Source organism: Martes martes, assembly GCF_963455335.1.
Source record: "Martes martes genome assembly, chromosome: 7".
In the NCBI taxonomy this organism is placed as follows: domain Eukaryota; kingdom Metazoa; phylum Chordata; class Mammalia; order Carnivora; family Mustelidae; genus Martes; species Martes martes.
In genome coordinates, this window is record NC_137894.1 from 41,520,454 (window position 1) to 41,532,655 (window position 12,202).

Sequence of the window (12,202 nt, forward strand, 5' to 3'; positions counted from 1 at the left end):
TATAGTGTTTTGCCATTGATCTCCAAAACAACCTGTGATCTTGCCACAGGTTTTCTAAGAATACACTTTGAAAAACTTTGGCTAAATACAAACGTTGAAGTGAAAGGGAGGAATTGGGTGGGAACTGATTGGGAGGGCTAGTAGATAATGACATTTCCCTTAAGAAGCTGGAAGATGAAAAAAAAAAAAAAAGAAGAAGAAGCTGGAAGATGACTAAAGCTTGATGTAGCATCATGGCTTGAGGAAGATCCAGGACCGACAGAGGTACAGAAACATCTATTTAGAACCTGGAGAGTAGAGAAGGTTGTAAATGTATTTGAAAATATCTGTGCAGACCCCAGCTTGAGAACAATTCTTGTCTTCCTATAGACACTTTGCACTAAGTTCCCTGGAAAGAGGGGAGGAAAAACACCCTTCCCAATCACAAGGGCCAATGCAGGTTGAGTTTTCAGTTCAGCTACACTAAAATTTTTAGTAGGTAGTACTGGCTAGGTAACATAGAACATTCCTGTCATGGCTGTATATGGCTTCCCCAAAAAGAAACTTCTGGACTGGCTTCAGTTTCACAATCATGCATGCTGGGGCTTGCAGGTATCAGTTGGCTCTAGAATTGTTGCAGGTATTTTGCTTCTAACACCAGCATGGTGCAGACTTCTTAGAGATCTCTATGATCCGTGGAGGCCCCAGATCCTTCTTGTGGACCAAAATGCTTCAAAAAGCCAACATGGTCCTGTTTGTTTGTTTAGTAGTGTTTAGCAGGAACAGAATGCAATAGAAGCTTTGGCACTGGAAAGTCTGATGTGTATAACACCAACTGTGGAATTGAGCCCAGGGCCAAAGTGAGGGGTTCTGGGTTCCATGGCTTGTTCAGCTAGCACAAAGCTGGGTGAACTTGGGCAAGTCATTTAACCCCCAAGTCTACTTCCTTATCTGTAATACTAGTTTTGCCTCACTGAGCTGTGATATGGAGTCAACATATTTTAAAAAATCTAAATGTAAATATACAGAGTATTGGTTCCTGGCAATGGTCTACTAATCCTCCTGCAGATAACAATTAAAATGTCTACATAAAATAAGTCTTAAAAAATGATTTGAAGATAATGGAGTACAACCAAAATGGACAGAAAACTGGAATACAGTCTTCACCTTGAAAGACAGGGCCTCCACTTGGTGAAATTTGTGGATTTGTGAAATTTTGCCTGAAAGCACTCTCCAGTTTTTGGCTCTGGTTATCTTAAGCTGTCAGAGAATAAAGTCAGGGTTGGAAGAAAGTTAGGGAAGAAAGTCTAGAAGGGCAGGAACTGCAGAGGGAACGTGTTACAAATTGGTATATAAAATCTGCCGAATCTTTGGCTGACTGCTAAACCAAACATGTATATAGGACATCTCAAGGGTCCCAATACAAAGCAGCAGCTGAAAGATGAAGCAACAGAAAAGAGACTTTAGTTGCTGCTGACCACCCCAAAGACAGAGCTAGAGTTTGAGACCAGCTAAATTAACTGGCTGCTAAAATAATTAATCTTCAGAGGAATATAACAGAATCTAGAGTCTCAGCAACAATTAATCGTATTACCTATTACCCAACTAAAAGTTACTAGACACGTGAAGAATGACTAAAATTAAACCCATACTCAGGAAAAGAAAAGCAGTCAATGGAAACTCACCCCAATAATATTCAGATGATGCATTTAGCAGATAAGGACTTTAAAGAAGATACTATAAATATATCCAAGGAACTGAGAGAACTATATACATAATAAATGAACACATATGGAACCTCAGTGGAAAAGATAAACTATAAAAATGAACCAGATGGAAAGCCTAGAGTTGAAAAGAAAAAATGAGTACAATGAAAAAAAAAATACTGTTTGAGCTTAACAGCAGTTTGGAAATGAAAGGAGAGAGTCTGTGGACTTGAAGATGGATCAGTATAAAGTATCCAATCTTAAAAACAGAGAGGAAAAACAAATGAAGAAAAGTGAACAGAGCCTCTGAGATCTGAGCACTGTAGACCATCAAACAGTCTAACATAAATGAACATGAAGTCTCAGAAGGACAAGGGAGAGAGGATGGGCATAAAATACATTTGAAGGAATGACTGAAAACTTCCTAAATGTGGTGAAAGACACTACCTTACAGATCCAAGAAGCTCAACATACCTAAGGCAAGATAAATACAAAGAAAATCATACCTAAGAACACCATAGTCAGTTCTCTAAAATCCAAAGATAGAGAGAAGAATCTTGAAAACAGCCAGAAAAAAACACACACTCCTTAGAGGAGAAGCAACTGTGTGAATGACAGCTAACTTCTTTCAAAAAGAAACAAAGGCCAGAAGATGAGGAAGTGATATTGTTAAAGTACAGAAAGAAAAACATTGTCAATCCAGAAGTCTACAATTAGGGATAAAGGCAAAATAAAGTCACTTTCAGATAGACTAAAACTGAGAGATTCATTACCTGAAGACCTGCACTAAAAGAAATGATAAAAGAAGTTCCTCAGCTTGAAGGGAATTAACATCAATGATAAGTCATATCTATAAAACAGAATGAGGATCACCAAAGAAAATTTTTTAAGTAAGCAATTATTAATTTTTCTAGTGGGTAGCAAACTTATCCCACATAGAACCCACTAAATAGAACCCATAAATTCTATAAATTTTGTTTTTTTCCTGGCTTCCTCCCTAAACCCCAAAGCAGCCCTCCAAATAAAAACAAAAACAAAAATTTGGTTTTTATTATTTAGCTGTGTGATTGATCTTAGGCACAAAGTTAACTTATCTGTGCATTTGTTTCCTTATTTCTAAGGTGAAAAGATGGAATAAGTAATCTCAAAATTCCTTTTGCCCTGAAGATACTTTGGTTTATGACTAAATTGGAGCTGTATATTAGTAATATTCTCCATTTAATTTTTATAATTATTATTTATATTTTCATTATTATGGTGAAGGTAACTGAGTCTTATTAATGACCAAACTCATAAAATTCAACCAAGGACTAATGTGCCTCAGAAGCTTCTCAGACTTACCAAATCCTTTCGTGCCTCACAATTCAAAAAATAACCTAAAACATACTCCCATTGCTAAAGTAATACCATGTGGTAAGTTATAGTGCATATGCTTTGTGGCGTGTAAAAGCCCTAAACAGGTAAAGGTAAGGTGGTTTTATTATCCCAACTGTCAGGTTTCCTTTCACACTGGCAATATGTTGATGCTGGATGCCTGTTTCTTAGTCATCCTGAACACCGAGGAACTACATTAAACCACATCAGAATGTGCTTAGCCAAGCACTAAAGTTTACTGCACAAGTCCTGCTTATGTGAGAAGTAGGGAGTAGGGGAGCCAGGAGGCCCCAAGGACTGGGAACAGTTAATCAAATATTCAGTGTGTCCATGTTTCACTAGGGGGAGAATCTGTGGAAATTCAAAGATCTGGTGATTTGCCACAGAGATGGACTGAAGCCAGGCTAGACTCTAAGGCTTGGCCACCATGTTCCAGGAGGTGGCCCTTAGGGCGGCCTTCCTCAGTTATGATGCTCTGTGACATTTGAGCTGGGGAGCCTTTCCATCCTGCCTCAGTGCCTCTGAGACTCTGCTGGATGAAGCAAGGCCTGGGAGGTTCTTGACTGATTCAGTATACTCTAGAACAGCTCCTTGAGGACCTGGGCCCCCGAGACCTCGCTGAGGTGGCAGTGGAAAGGTGGGATTAGTGGTCCCTTTGTTGGCAGGAGTTTTGTGATTCTGCTGAGTGCTCTGTGTTCCACTGTTTCTTTTCTCCCCAGAAAACAGCCACTGTGAATAACATGCTGTTTGGAAACAGGTCTACTTAAAATGTCACGTTAATATAATTATTTACAAATACTGGCATACATGAAATAAAGGTCTGACTGAAACAGAAAATTTCAAAGTCTAATGCCATTACTTTAACGAACAGAGCAGAGAAATGCTGAATAATTTTCTGTTTATTTCACAGCATTCCTGATAAACCTTTTTTTCCCCTCCTAGTCACATGACCCAGGTTAAATTTCTTTTTTTTTAAATTTGCTCCAACTTCCCAACTTGTAGCACATAGTATGGAATACACATCATTTGTGTTTTTGAATGGCTCTTAGATTTGAACTTTGCCACCTCAAGACCATTATACCTGCTTCTATGCTCCCCTTTGGGGAAAAACAATAACAGAGCCCCAGGGGGAAATTCTGGGTACATAATCAGTGAGCCAAAGCCTGCTTTCTGATATCCAAAAAGCCACTGACGTCAGAGGCAACTGAGTCACTGACATCCCTGTGAGCTGTCTGTGGGTATCTGACAGCAAAATCCAACAGATCTTTAGAATGACAACCAGAACCTTCTAAGCCATGGGCCACTGGATGTCGAATAAAAGAACTTCTGACAGTGGGAAGTTGTCATTTAATTAGAGCCCAAGTCAAAAGTACTTGGCTTCCTTCCTTGCTTTCTGTCTAGTTGGGTGCTTTAGCCCATCTGCCCATATCCTTGAGTTTATTGCTCAAGAGCAGCTTACATGTGGGGTCCCGTCTTTCCACCTCAAGTCCTTCAACCAAGCAAATGTGGGAAATGGGAGGTAAAAATGAAGGGCTATTCTCAGAGGGGTTTGTCTAAAACCAAATCCCAGACCTTAGCTTCTAAGGTCTGTGAGACCCCCTTCACTGCTTGCCAACCACATAAAAGCCTCAAGAAGACCCTACTGTAAGCATCAGATGTTATAATCTACCACCATTTTGGCATACACATGCTGGGGGTTTTGGCAGGCTCGAAAATCCCCACCCACTAGATGTCTTCCAGCTTAGGAATCGGAGCAAGGAATCCTTACCTCTAATGAGCCAACCTGGATTTTGTGGCTGGTAGTGGGGACAAGTATACAGAGAATTCAAAATGGTGCCCCCAAACCAATGCTCAGTGTGGGCTATCCACCATCTGCAGGCTGGCAGCAACTTGTCACTTTATTCCTGTACTCACCACAAAACAACAGCAGCAGCAACAATAAAACCACAGCCCTTTGACGGGTTTTTTGAGACACAAAATTTGCTTCCACATTCTTCTTCTTATAAACTGTCCCAGAAAAGGTGGCCAAACCAAAGGGCAGTATTTTTTGAGTCAAAAATTTGACAGTTGTTTAGACTTGAAGCTCCCTGAGAGAAGCCTCTGTCCTTTGACCTCATTGCTGTGGGGCACGGTATGACACCAGTAGGACACAGTAGGTACATGGGCATCTATTCATATGGCACAAAGATGATGGAATGTTCTGGAGCAGCCACTGAGCTGTTAAGATCACAACTTCAAACAGCTTCCTCCAATCCTTCCCTCTACAGTGAGCCAGCAGAAACAACTGGCTTAGTTGTCCTCCTCGGACTATCAGAAGAGACCTTCCTAATGATGCCCTACACCTGAATGCCAATTCCACTCACTCAGATCCCCCCATCCTTCCCTTTCCTCCAGCCCTACTTGATGGGAAGATACCTGGTAGACTGCATGACACAGTACCACCAGGGAAAATTATTTAGAACAATATATTAGAGTGGAAAGAGCTCTGGGCAAATACCTAAATGGTGCCGTGCCTTGCTTTCTTCCACTATAACATGGGGGTGGTACTACCTGATATCTGGTCTACATTGCAGGACTATTGTGAGTATCAACATGCTTAAAGCTTCTGTAAATATTATCATCATCATCATCACAATATTTTTTTTAACCTTTGCATCCTCAAAACAGGAAGTGTGAAACGAAGCTGTGGTTCATGACAGAGTGGAAAGAAGCCTGGAGCAGCGACAAGCTGGGGGCTGGTGGTGGCTCTCCTATGCCTTCACGCTGTATGCCGTGTCTACGACTCCATCAGGGAGAGGGTAGAAGGTTAGCTCTGTGGGACCCACAAACTACTTGCGCTAGAAGGGACTCCAAGAGATGGCACAAGCTCATGAAGTGAGGTGAGACGTGGATAGTTCTGATGTGCACTGCAATCCTGGAGGTGACCCCTCTGATGTCCCTACATGCAGGAGCCTGCTTTGAAACCTAGAAGTGGGACGGGGGAAGGGCTGAGCTGAGCTTTTGTGATGCTTTGGCCCGTATGAGCTTTCTACCTCTGGAAATCCATAAATAGTTTTCAGAAACAAATCCCTCTAAAGAAAGCCAGACAGATACCATTTCATACCCACAAAGATGGCAATTAAAAAGGAAAACAACAAGTAGTTGGCCAAGACATGGAGAGATTGGAACCCTCATACATTGCTGGTGGGGACATAAAATAGTGCAGCCACTTTGGAAACATTTTGGTAGTTCCACAGCATATTAAACATAGAATCGTCCTATCACCCAGCAATTCCACTCCTAGGGATTTGCCCCAAAGAACTGAAAACGGGTGTTCAAATAAAAACCTGTAGGTAAAACTACATAGCACCCCTTTGTCCAATCAGCAAAAGGTAGAAACAACCTTACCTGTCAACTATTGAATGAAGAGACACAAGCTGGTATCTCCACACAACAGAATATTATTCAGCCACAAAAAAGGAATGAAGGCCTGACATAGGCTACAAGTAGATGGACTCTAAAAGCATTATGCTGAGTGAAAAGACCCAGAACCAAAAGGCCATCTAACAGATAACTCCATTGACATGAATACCCACAGCAGGCAAATCTAAAGACACCGAAAGCACACTAGTGTTTGCTGGGGGCTGGGAATGGGGAATGCCTATTTCCTGGGAAGGGAGCTGCTAGATTCTATTAAATCATACAGTTTCTAACAGCCAACATGGTGAATCTTGTATGTTTTATATTGCTCTCTCTCTCTCTCTCTCTCTCTCTCTATATATATATATATATATATATATATATATATATATAAATTTTTTTTTTTTTTTTGAGAGAAGAAAAAGAATGAGAAAGCCAGACCAAGGTGGGGATGATGTGAAAGGAAGGGAGCATTCTAGAGCTCCAGTAGAGGGAGGACCTTCCCAAGTGATCTCTGCTGTACTGTGTGAGCCCTTCCAAGGGCCTGGGTTGTTGCCTTAATTGAGAAATTATTCCTAATAAGTCCCAAGGAGCTACAGGTCTTTTCCTTATAAACGGGAAACGATCATATCTCATGGCAGCTCATTACACATTCTTTTGGTACCATGAGTTGTTTTAAAACCGTGAAATTAGTTCTGGCAGAGTTTACAGAAAAACACCCATGAGATGAGACTGAATGAGTTATGTAAGACTCCTCACACTCTGCATACGAGATGTTAACTCCTTACTAGCACCGCTAAGGACACCAGAGTCATTTATAAAGTAACAGCATGCTCTGGTTTTTTTCACCAAGACCAACACGTGGTTGATGGGAAGAAGTCATTCTCTGGACGTGTACCTAGGCAGGCCCATCGGTCGCCAGGTCCAGCCAGGTCCTCCCTCTTCACATGTGGTCTTGGAGGCCCCGGGACAGATGAAGGGTCTTGCCCATGCAAATCAGTTTGACTAAAATTTCCAGGAGCTAGGCTGACACTTTGGCGTGGTATAGTGAAGGCTTTAAAATCAGCCAGACAGCTACGACATGAATGTGACCATCACTACCCTGTAGCTGTGCCACAGTACCAGCGGGAACCCAACCAGGAGGAAGACCAGTTTGATCAACTGAGCTTGAATTCTGGCATTAAGGAGACACATCTTACAAATTTTTTCACCTGGCAATAGTCATTCAATTACATCCAGGGAGGGGGAAGAACCCCATCTTATTATTTAATGCATGAACCCGAACAAGTTGCTAAGTTTATGAACTCTCTCTCTTCCTTCTCTTCTTCCCATAGACAAACACACACACACAGAACTTCACCTGCAGTATAACTAACTAACTAACTAACTAAATACATAAATCTAATTATATATGGAATATTTTACCAATAAAATGTAATACTTCATAAGTTAATTTATTTAGAAAATAGCAAAGAATTAAAAAAACAAGTCAGATGAAGCCCACTTGAGATACGCATCAAAGATCAAGCACACAAACTTAGAGACGCTGTTAGGACTCTATTCAGAATCCTCGGGCCCTTTTTCTACAGAGAAACAACTAGGTGAGTTCTCTGGTTCCTAAACCAAAACACTGGCTCCTTAGAAGTGGGGAGAGGGAACCCCCTGGGGCAAGGCACCCTGACTGCCACAATGTGTGATTACTGACCACCAAAGTAGGAAGATCCCACAAAACTAGAGCAAGTGGAAGTAATACAAAATTGAATAGCCTCAAGCCACGGGAAGTGTCAGCAAACCATACCCTACCCTAAGATGCAGCACAACAGCATGTGGGGAGCACGGGCTTCGGAGTCAGACAGAACCAAGTCTGAAAGCCAGAATTTGCCACTTAATTGCTGTGCAATCTTGGGTAAGTTACTTTCCATCTCTGACCTCTAGTTTCCTTCTATAAAGGAATGATACATCCTCACTTTAGAGTGGAAACAGGCTTCTCGAATATACAGGGTTATTGTGAAAATGAGATAATTATGTAATGAGCTAACAGAGGCACCTACTTATTGCTCAATAAAAAACTTTTTTTTTTTTAATTTTTTTAAAGACCTGAGGACATCAGGGTGTCATGGTGTGGTCTGGTTACTCATGTTCATGGTGAGTCATCTGGAGAAGGTTAATATGTAGTCTGCATGTTCTCAGGGAAAAGGCAGGGACCTTCCCTCCAATAAGTTCTTCATCTGCCTTCCTCCCCTGGGATCCCTGAAACCTCAGGCCTCCACCCCTTTCTTGCCCATCTCTGAAGTCCTGCTCAGATTCTCTCCTTCTCTCTGTAAGACCTACTTTTAGCTAACTATTCTTCTCTGATAAACTGCCTTATCTTAAGGTGTCAATGCTTGAAAATAGCAAAGCAAAGTTTTTGTGGGTATCAGTTAGCAAGAGGGACTGCCACCAATGAAAGGAATTCTTCAGGGCGGGCGTCTGGATGGCTCAGTCGGTTAAGCATCTGACTCTTGGTTTTGGCTCAGGTCTTGATCTCAGTATCGTGAGATCTGGCCCCATGTCAACCCCCCCAAATAAAAAAATAAATCTTAAAAAATGAAAGGAATACTTCTCTAATAGTGACATTCTGGCAAAGGAGTGTCCTCTCAATCACACCTCATAAGCAGTTTCTCCTGAAACCGCACCATCAGGAACCTGGGGCATGAACAGGGCCCAAGGCTGGCCACAGAAGATAGATGGTGTTCCTTGTCAGAGTCAGAGGTTGACAGGTATCTATGCAAAGCCTCACAGTCCCCCTTCTGAGTGATTCACAGTTATTTTTTTATATTCTGCACTGATCCAAAAATACTGGGGAGGGGAGTGCTGAGTCACAAAAGAAAAGAAGGTCTTAAGCCAACAAGATCCCCCCATCAAAACACTAAGTTAATCATTACGCTTTCATGGGAAAACATACTGAGAATTAGCCTTGTTTCTTTTTCCTTTTCTCATTTTCCTCTGCAATCTCATGTTCTTTTAAACACCTGTGGCTGGAGCCTGCCTTAGCAGAGAGGGAGATAAGGTGGGAGGGGCACAGGAAGAGACAGATGGTTGAGGCATTTTAGCTCTTATCAAGATGTGTGTACTGGAATGTCTCAGCCTTTTCTCGTTCTCTCTCTAGCTCTCTGTCTCTGTCTCTCAATACCTGTATCTCTGGCTTTTTCGTGAAAACAGTAACAGAAATAAAGCTGGGATTTCATCTGCCCCACAAAAGGGGTCCTGATTTCTAACAAAGGGCAGGCATCGCAAGTCAACCTCGGCGCCCAGCCCAGTGTCTGTGCCAATTCTGTGTCTCTCCTCCACCTTGCCTGCAGAGACATTAGATGGGTTGCCTGAAACTGACTGTGACAGGAGCATTTACACCACAGAAATTGGCAAACACTACAAATCAGGGCTTTATTTTTTTTCTAGAGAGCCAATTGTTCAACATTTAGCAGTTCACTACTGACAATAGGCGTTCCATAAATATTTGCTATATAAACAAAGAATGATGAGCTGTCCCATTCATTTGAGCCATTTCCAACACCTCCATGGCTCTACTCATAGCAAACCCTCTGTAAATTCTTCTCAACAACAAGATGACAAGCCTTGGGATTTAGTTATGAAGCAGAGAACGAAATGCCAGGAAGACTAATTTAAAACAAAATTTCTCTTTGGTAATAGCGTCTCTGACTCAGCTCTGGTGGAAAGTATCAACCTTATAAACCCACAAGGAAGAGGTGAAGATTTCACATCGTTTCTCATTTCTTTTGATCTGAAGAAGAGAACAATACTAAATGCTGGGACAGGGCTGTGAGAGGGAGCCCGCCAGCCTCGGTGCGGCCGTCACGTATGGCAGCCTCCTCTCTGTGACCTCAAGGAGGGAGTGACTTTCTCTGAGTGCAGGTTGCCTTGTTACTGACTAGTAAATAACATTTCCTCTGCCTGACCTACAGGATGACTGCCTCCCTGCCTCCCACCCCCACCCCACAGCATCCCATGTTCTCCCCAAGCTGAGCTCCTAGTCATCCTCTGGAACCCAGTTCCCATGCTTCTGTTCCCTCTGCTGCTTCAACAAAGCCACCCCCACCCCCAGAAGAAGAGGGCCTGCTTGTTGGCATACAGGTCCCTCAGCCCATCTCTCTTGTCTCAATTCCAGCGTGTATCATGCTACATGTATATAGCTGCTTACAGATTGGGTGCCCCCAACCTCTGTTGCTCTGTGACCTCCGTGAGGGCAGGGGCGGTGACTGGCACGTACCCGTTGATGATGGCACGTTTAGTGAGTGAACCGGCGAAAACTAGAAGCGAAGGAGCTTTTCAACTGTGAACACAATACATAAAATGTAAAGAGGTATATCGAGGGCCGACCACAAAAAAGGGTGCACCCTACTGCCAACCTTAGGAATAGCCCTGGCCTGCACAGTCCCTATAAAAGCATTTAATCACATAGCTGCTAGACAAAATTTGTGAACACCTGGAGGCCTGGGGTGGAAAGGAGCAGTTAGGAACTACAGAAAGCATTCTTCTAATTATGGCCTCCCTTCCTCCTCCTCCCTTCTCTCAGTGTGTTCCACCTGCTTTATTCCAGGGTTCTGCACCCTCCCTGCCCACAGGGCTCAGAGGTAAGAATATTATATAAGGGAGGAAGGCTGCCTTCATTTGTTTTAATAAAAGAAACAGCCCATTTAAAGGAACACAGACTTTAGTGGCTCAGATATTTCAGAATGTGAATATGACCCAGAGGCTCAGGAATACAGAACGGCTGTCTTGAGAATGACCGTTTTTTTCCTATTTAAAACATTCTGGAAAATTGCTCTGTGTCCCCGTGCCAAAATGAAAAAATGAAAAACATAAGGGCTATTTGGAATGTCTCTTCATTTTACAGATGACTTTAATGCATAATGTTATAAAGACATGAAGCTCTCTGGCCTCAAATGCCCCTGATGCTGCTGCCCAAAAGCCCGGGAGAGGCAGCTTGCCACAGTGTGGAATTTGTGAGCAGACCCTCGCAAAGGAAACTCGTCATTTCAGATGACTCTCATAGTCGTTCATGGGCTTTTGAGCATTTCCTAATAAAACAGAAGCATGCGGGTGTGGGGGGATAGAAGTGTCTTACAGGATAAGAAGATGAGGACGGTGGTGGCAGCGTATCTCCATGTAAAAAACTGTTTTCCTCTATATTTTCTCTCATTTTATTTGATGCGGCAACCACGCCAGCTAGGTAGGGGACAAACTACCGATGTTACAGGTGTGGAAAACGAAGGTGGAGAGAGGTACCGCGGTGTAGCTGCTGGGGGATGGATGGTCTTGCAGTGAAACCCAGAGCTCTCTCAGGATGCCCGGCAGGACTGAGATGGGGGTGGGAGTCCCAGAAGAAGGGGCACAACCGCTAAGTCTGTAAGTAGAGACCACTTGGAAGAGTGTGCAAACTACGGTCAAACAGACCTGACAGCACTCCCGGGGCTAAGTCCCTCCATCGTTTCTTAACTATGATCCCTCTGGCTACAGTTTCCTCATCTGAAAACGTGAGTAACAACTCCCAACTCAAAGACTGCTGTGAGGGTTACATGGTGCTGCTGGTGGTGGGGAGATCGGTACGTGGTAGGGATCAAATGGTAGCCTTAAGTAGCCATCAATACTGGTAGCTTTACAGAGGGCTTTCAGCCCCACGAAGGGGCTAATTTCCTATCTTTGTGACTCTGCTGGGTGGGAATTCTAAATATTTCATGAGGTCC

At 42.8% G+C, this 12,202-nt stretch overlaps 1 protein-coding gene across 1 annotated transcript in view; it reads right to left on the reverse strand.

The window, feature by feature from the left end:
* RORA (RAR related orphan receptor A) overlaps nucleotides 1–12,202 on the reverse strand; it is a 700,343-nt gene that overhangs the window by 282,747 nt on the left and 405,394 nt on the right. The window lies entirely within an intron of this gene.